At 27.7% G+C, this 8,635-nt stretch overlaps 1 non-coding gene across 1 annotated transcript; it reads left to right on the forward strand.

Moving 5' to 3' along the window:
- The first annotated feature begins 5,065 nt into the window (after positions 1-5,065).
- Positions 5,066-5,197, forward strand: LOC112211387 (U4atac minor spliceosomal RNA). The gene has a single exon (XR_002945581.1). It is a non-coding gene; the product is annotated as a U4atac minor spliceosomal RNA (small nuclear RNA).
- The last annotated feature ends 3,438 nt before the right edge of the window (positions 5,198-8,635 follow it).

Genomic DNA, 8,635 nt, shown 5'->3' on the forward strand with positions numbered 1-8,635 from the left:
ATAAAATGAAAAGTAGGATATAATAAGAAAAATAAAGGTTGTAAATAGTAAATGAAAAGGGGAATAGTAACAGATAGATAAGAGAAAAAATATTAAAGAAAGTACAAATAAAGAGATGAAAAAAGAAAAAAGAAAATACAAATCAAATGATGAGACAGAATGGATACCTGTTTTGACGGCAGTCAAAAACCAAAGCGACGGTTGGTATTGGGAGGAGTGGGGATGGCAGTATTGCCATAATAACAAAAATAAATTTGTAAAGTAAACATAGTAAAAAATTATTTAAATTAGGTGTACAATAAATGGTAATATACATAATAGGGGGAGAAGAAATATTAATAATAAAAAAAATTAATACATAATAAAATAATGGGATACAATGAGTGTAAGTGATTAAGAAACAAAAATTATACCAAATGAGCGGGGATACAGAAAAGTGTAAAATATAATAGAAAATTAATAATAAAGTAATTAATATAAGTACACTTAAGAAGATAAAACATGAATATAAAGTAAAAGATAGATACATGAATATAAATGAAACAGGAAGGATAGTGAATATAAAAATAATTTAGAAAAAAAAAAATTATAATAATTTAGAAAAACAAGAATAAAAGATATGACAAGAAGATGGGCTTCTGAAATGCAGAAAAGAGTGAAAAAAAATATTATGAGGATTTTATTGTGTTCAAAATGTGTCGATATGTAAGGGAGATGCAGTCTTTATCAACTTTATGATTGACGGAATTCTCAGTCAAATTAATGTAAATGGACTCTGAGATGAGACGTTTGGTGTGGTTGGGGACAGTGGCAAGAATGGAAGGATTGTCTAAATTAAAAGTATGATTCAGATTTAATGCGTGTTTTGATAATTTAGATGCAAGTGGATTACAGGAATTGATGGAAGTTTTGTGCTGGGAAATGTGGTTCTTAAGTTGGTTTTTAGTTTCGCCGATATAGAAGGAATTGCAGCATGGGGTTGAACAGGGTATCCGGTAAACCACATTGGAACGGTGTAAGAAAGGAATAGGGTCTTTCAATTTGGAAAAAAGATAGGAAATTTTACTGTGGGACTTCAAGCCAAGATGTAGGGTGGGAATAATGGATCTTAAAGATTTTAGAATTTTATCAGAAAGGATGGGGATATACGGAAGCGACCTGTACTAAAAAAGTGGTGAAGTGGGTTGAGAACAGTTGAGGACAGGAGGGATTGGAGTACCATGGTTAATGTAAGAATCGAGTAGTTTGTTAGTAATTTTCGGAGGGAAATTGTTGTTAAATAGGATCTGTTTAATACGTTGTATGTTGGCCTGGTGGTATTGAGGGTCAGAAAGAGAAAAGGATTGGTGGATAAGGTTCTTAGCAACATTAATAATTTGGTGATAAGGGTGTTGAGAAAAATAGTTGAGGAGTCTACCAGAATAAGTGGGTTTGGTATACCAATTAGTGGATAGGGAGCCATCGGAATTTCTGATAATAAGTAGGTCAAGAAAAGGGAGGGAATGGTCAATTTCACCTTCAACAGTAAACCGAAGACGAGGGTGGTAGGAGTTAAAGGCTGATAGGATCTCAGGGATTCTGTCAGGATTGAGGACCAGGAAGAGATCGTCTACGTACTTTTTAATGAAAATTACTTACGTACTTTTTAATGTTTCATATTTGTTTATGTATGCTGTTTATTTTCGTTATTGTGGCAATACTGCCATCCCCACTCCTCCCAATACCAACCATCACTTTGGTTTTTGACTGCCGTCAAAACAGGTATGCATTCTGTCTTATCATTTGATTTGTATTTTCTTTTTTCTTTTTTCATCTCTTTATTTGTACTTTCTTTAATATTTCTTCTCTTATATATCTGCTACTATTCCCCTTTTCATTTACTATTTACAACCTTTATTTTTCTTATTATATCCTACTTTTCATTTTATACCCCTGTTATTTTACACTTATGTTTTTTCTTTTTTTTTTTTTCCTTTTTTGTAACTATAGTGTTTGTATCTTTTTTAGCCCTGATGAAGCCCTGCAACGTGGGGCGAAACGTTGGCTCAATAAAATAGCATAATTATCTACTATTTGAGTTTTTTTTTACCGCACCCGGACCATATTCCATTCATAATTGTAAACCATTTTTTTTTTTTTTTTTTTGTGCAGACACTTTGTCCTATGTTGTAGGGCCTTAATGAGAGCAAGGCAAAACAAGATGCAGCCATAAAGGAATACACAACACAGAATAAGTATATAAACAGTACTAAATACATAGAATAATATAAAACAATTGAATATTATACAGAAAAAATATGAAAAACTAGAATAAGATATAAAAATTATTATTTTCTTCTCAGCATATCCCTCCCATCTTCCCCCCCCCCTTATATTTCTATCTTCATTTTTTATTCTTAAATATGACTTTAACTTAAATTATAATTCTATCTAAATTAATTACTGTTTCACTACATATTATTTTAGCTTAAATAACTTCTATATTTATAATTTAGTCTGGCTTATACCTGTATCGTATACACTCATATCTTTTATTTGTTTTTCATTATTTAAATTTCCATTCCCAATAGCTAATTTAAATACACATATTGTCATGAATGAAAATAATTTTCTTATAATAAATTACTCTTATGTTTCATATTTGTTTATGTATACTGTTTAGTTGTCACATATTCATTCTCCTATATAATTCCTAATAAAACTATATTTATTTATTATTGATTTTATAATTTCATAGTTGTAGATTGGTTTACATAGTTGGTAAAGGCCTAGAGCAGCGATGGCGAATCTTTTTGAGATGTAGGTCAAATTTTGTTCACTATTTTTTTTCAGTACTAACTTGTGGGTTACTAAGTGTTTGAATGAACAAGGGATAAAGAAAATTATATAAAATGTGTTATGAAATATTATTTATTAATATATTTATATATGTATACATATAATAAATGTATAACAAAGTTATACTCTCACAATTCAATGATAGTGAATTGATGATTCAAATATGTTGCTGTTTATTTTCAGATAAGTTTTTATAAAAAATTAATTTAAAAAACCAATGAGTGGGTCAGTTAAAAAGCTTGCATGGGTCAATGTCTAACCCACGGGTCATAGGTTCGTCTCCCCTGGCCTAGAGCAACCTGGACCAAAACATTAGGACCCCTAAAAATTAAGCTTAGAGTAGCTGTTTGTTTTCTATTTTGACTACAACCAACCAACTTCTCCCTCATATTTTTAATGTTATTTAATTTCTTATTAGACCTTCAATCTTGGATATTTGTGAAACATTTATCAATGGATTATTATCCTTTATTTTTTATTAAACTTTTCTTAAAGAAAACTGTTTTCTATCTGCAGAGTAGCGAGCTGTATAATTGTTAATGAAATATGGAAATGAATTTACAATGCAGAGCTTGTATTGTAGCTTTTGAGAATGGAGAGGTATTTACTTTCAAATAATTAATGGTTATTTCATTTTCAATAATGTTTCCTTATTAGATTGAGTGTACCCTTTTTAAGACTGTAATTATTCTCTGTATTGTAAATCCATTTCCACATTTCATTAACAATTATACAGCTTAAATTACAATTATCATAATAATCTAGTGATAATTACTTGTGATATGAAAAATGATGTCAAAATGTAGATATAAAAGGTGAGCCTTATTTTGAACTACTATAACTAATAATTGTTCAAATTTTGAAAAATATCTTTAAAAACCCATGAAGCTTTAGAAATTGAAAGTTTAATCATTGTTAAGTAGATTTTTTTTTAAAATATGCAAATGTTTTAAGGTACGTAATCAAATAATAAATGTTTATAAAAAATGATTAAGATATGATGGGTTTTTTGGATCACGCACCATATAAGAGGAGCTTTCTTTCAAAATGACACATATCAAATTTTTCAATTAGGTCAAAAATAATGGATGAATAAATGAAAGTCTTACAAGATTAAGGGATTTGTATGTTCAGTTTTTATGGGAAATAATTGTATGTTTTCATTCAGTTCTTCCAAATGAAATTTAAAATATGACAATATGAAAATCCAAGAAGAAACTTTCTTTGCTACTTTTCTATATTATTACAGTTCAGTTAGAGACTGATATTTTGAAAAAATACATTAGACTAAGATGAAAAGCAATGAATTTTGAAGGTTTTAAATGGATAAAGTTATTTAATTATATATAACAGCTACTAGTACAAAGGCCAAAGGCATTTGTTCAAGAATCAAATTATTACCTATCAAAAGATGGTTCAATAATAATAAGTATTATATATAGTTGCAGACATTTAACATTTGTGTTCTAAAATAGAGTATACCTAAAAAATAAGGCAAAAAAAATGCCTAAAATAATTAATTAATTAAATGACAAGTTTGATTTTTTTTTTAGTTTTTTTTTTTTTTTTACCACACCAGGATCATCTTCCTATTATTACAAAAAATAAGTTTTTAGCTCTGGTGCTTCCAAGGGAACTGAAGTCCAGGGCAGATCCCTTTCCCATACCTATAATACTGTTTATGTCATTTTTTTTTGGTCAATTAAGACAGATGTTTTTTATTCTACCAAGTTTTTATTTTTCTTTATTGTTATACAGATGATTTTGGCAAAATGAGATTTACAGACTTCATGTCTAATTTCTATTTGTATTAATTAATAAAAATATTTTAAAAGAATTTAAAATAAATAATTTGTGTTTTTTTTTAAATAAATGCATTTTTATACCTAGCTAATTATTTTATGAAAGTTCAAGGATGATTTGTGAAACCAAGCAATTATTTGAAACGTAGTTTCCTCGGTTAGTATATACTTTACTCACTAGAGTGTACTAGCTACGCTCACTGTCCCTACATCGAAGCTTTGGAATATGTCTGTCTGAAGTGAGAGGACCATTTTATCAATTGTGTTCCATTTTAAAATAAAATATTATTTAAATATATTCTAAAACTTGAAATTAGTAAATAAAAATTAAACAGATAGTGGAATTAAAGGAATTTTTATTGTACCATAGCGGTGACATTTTTTTCATTGACTGTACAGCTACCCTGTCTTTTCCAATTTTCTGTACCATCTTTGTCAAGGGGAGCATAATGTTCAATGATCGTTTAGTGAGAGCATTGATGCTGACAATCATTTAAATTAATGCCCGCATCGCCTCAGCATTTTCATGTTGAGTGATAGGTGCAATTTTTGGACGGACTCTTACTTTACAGAGTTCCTATTAATAATAATCATACATGATCAAGTCTGATTTACATTAAGACTCTAACTTTGTGTAGGGTCTTTAATAGTAATTGTCTTATATGGTAAAATCTGAACCTTGTTACATTAGAACTTCTGCTGTTCTGATGCTTCTCCATATGACCACCAACTGAAAATAGTAATCAAATCCTATTCACTTGAACTCCTCTATATCCATAAGTTAAAGATGATTTTAGTTCCAAAAATCTGAGAATTATGAAAGTATACCCATATATAAGGATGATTAAAGATGGCGAGATAACCTGGTAAGAGCTAGGGAATCAGGATTGCTGAGTCCCCCTTCCCCCTCTAAAAAATTTAAACAACTGAGTTTTTAAAAATTAATTTATACTTCCTTTATGCACTACATACACCAGCTTTTAAAAATTATAAATATATACTTTGATAAACTGCTTAATATGAAAATTATTACATATTTTACTTAATTAAATTAATGATCATCTACTGGAAGAGTTTCTAGAACTAATATGAAATTGGTGAATGACACAATCTTCCTTGTTTAAATATAACAATTTATTTCACATACACAACAACTTTTCGGGATTATCCTCCATCTTCAGGTTGATAGAAAACCAAATTCAATAACATTTAAACATATGCTAACAACGTCACTACCATATCATGTATTCATAAAACCTATTCATAAACTATTTTATATGTAATGTATAATAAACTCCTTAATTGGTCATTATATGCTAATATTGAATCATATTATTGTCAATTATAAAATAAAAACCTTTTATATTATAACTGTATAATAGCTGATATTATAAAAGATTTTTATTTTATAATTGACAATAATATGATTCAATATTAGCATATAATTACAAATTAAGGAGTTTATTATACATTATATATAAAATAGTTTATCAGATAAATAGTTTAAGAATAACTGATATGGTAGTGATGTTGTAAGCAAATGTGTAAATTTTTTTGAATTTGGTTTTCTAGCAACCTGAAGATGGGAGATAATCCCGAAACGTCGTTGTGTATGTGAAATAAATTGTTATATTTAAACAAGGAAGATTGTGTCATTCCCCAATTTCATATACATATTTTACTTATTGTTTGTATTTACGTAATTATGCTATTTTACTAACTATTTACTAACTAACTATTTTATAATGTGCTATGTAAACTTTTTGCACAAAAAATAAACATTTTGTTATAAATATAAAATATATAGGGAAGGGACAATTTTTTTTTCATCTCTGGTTTATCTATCAAATTAATAAAATTTACATTTTTTCATAAATATACTATAAAATATAAAGAAGGACAAAACTTTTTTTTAAAAGTGAAATCTTGACCAATTCTATCACTACAGTCCTAAGAACTGATATGAAGGAAAGGATATTAAAATATTTTTTTTATTAAAAAATAATTCACTTAGGTCACCATCAATAAGTTTATTAATTATATTATATTAAAAATAAAGTTTGGCTTCTAGGGGTCGTTATCAAAATTCTGAAATTATAAATTTTTTACTCAGAACAGAGAGAATGAAATTAGTTTATGAAATATACAAAGAATTAAGTTATTTATTTTTATAATATAATGCAATAGTTTACATTTAGTTACCTGCCATACATTATTTGTTTTATTAGCTGAAAATCATCTATTCAGAGAATTTCTTCATACTAGAAATTGAATTTGAAAAGTAATTTACTTAAATGCTAGGCCTGCTTTGCTGGATGTATTAAAATATAACATGCTTAAATATTGATTGTTACACCATTTTATTCATTTTTATCACATCAATGACCGTTGAGATTAGTTCCAAATCCTATATAGTTTTTACATCATGTGGAGGCATGGAAAATGAGAAATTTGTAAGATTGAAATCATCATTAATTTATATTTTAATGTAGTATATTATGCTTGCTAGAAATGTATTTAAATTGTCTTCATTGGTATGTTGATTAAAATAATTTTCTAGATTTTTTGTTTGTAAACGGATTCAATGAATCTATTGATTTATGTTATTTTCTTAATGAAAATTTTTGATATTTTTAAATCAACAGTGTGTTTATTTATTGATGTATGCTATGAACGTCCTCTAGCTAATTTTTGTTTTTGTAGATTTTTAATTGCAGTTTAGTTTATGACACTGATATCATTTTCCAAACCATTATGAAGTTTTTTTTAAATTTTTTGATTTTTAATTGCAGTTGAGTTTATGACACTGATATCATTTTCCAAACCATTGTGAAGTTTATTGATTGTATGACTAGTCATCATAGTCTATTCCTTTAATTTTATAAATCAAATTGTTTAACTTTTCTTTAGGTGTGATAATTTTCATTTGCTAAATCTTTTCTAGTTTATTTATAGGTTTTGTTCCTTTATAACTTTATTTCAATGAGACCATTTAACTTATATATTGTCATTTTTTTTTTTCTTTGCTAGATCCTTGTTATGAGTCACCACTAAGGATTTATTTAGTTATTTTTTTGGTAATTTGTCAGGGCTTGTATCTTGTGTAACTTTTTTATTCAGCATTGTAGTATCTTTAGTTTCAAAATAATCAGTGATCAAGTTGGATTATGATTATATTGTTATGGTTAATTATTTGATACTGATTATCAGTTTGACCGTTCTTAAGGTTGTCTGTGATATTAATGTTTTTCTTGTTGATTTTATAACGTAGCTTATTTATCAATCTGATTGGGCACCAGTTTTCCAACAGAATTCCAAATACTTATTTATCTTTTTTTTTATTTATACAACTATCAGCAGTGGTTGATTTGGCTTTATCTGTAAGATTCTTAGCAGTATTGATTTTGTGTTTTTTGTTGTGATTGCTAGGCGAGTTAAATATTCTATTGCTAGTAGTTGATTTTTTGTACCAGAATTAATTCAATATGCCTATTTCGCTTCTATTGGAAAACCAGTATCCAATCTGATTGATAAATAAACTATAGTATAAGATCAATAACAAGAAAAATATTAATACCATTTTCCAACAGATGTGAAATAGGACTTCACTGAAATAAATTTTGGGACAAAACCTATAAATAAACTAGATAAGCTATACTCCAATATTATATTATATTATTAACCTATAAAACTCAATGTAAAGACTGTGATGACAATTCAAACTATTGAACAATTTCTCAGTAGTTTGAATAATGACTTTTGCAACATAAACATAACTGCAATTGAAAATATTTTAAAAAAATAAATAGCAACAAAACTTTCACAGCATACCGAAAAAAGCAACTGATACAGATATTGGTGAGAAAAACAAGCCACACACATTGTCCTTTTTGTCAACTCCTGAATGACCAAATGGGGAGTCCTATTTCCTATTATTCATTATTAAATGGTCTTCCTAGTACAATTCCAAAGGGGCAACAATTCTAATTTTGCCA

Source organism: Halyomorpha halys, unplaced genomic scaffold (assembly GCF_000696795.3).
Source record: "Halyomorpha halys isolate HHAL.00 unplaced genomic scaffold, Hhal_1.1 Scaffold169.1, whole genome shotgun sequence".
Taxonomy (NCBI): Eukaryota; Metazoa; Arthropoda; class Insecta; order Hemiptera; family Pentatomidae; genus Halyomorpha; species Halyomorpha halys.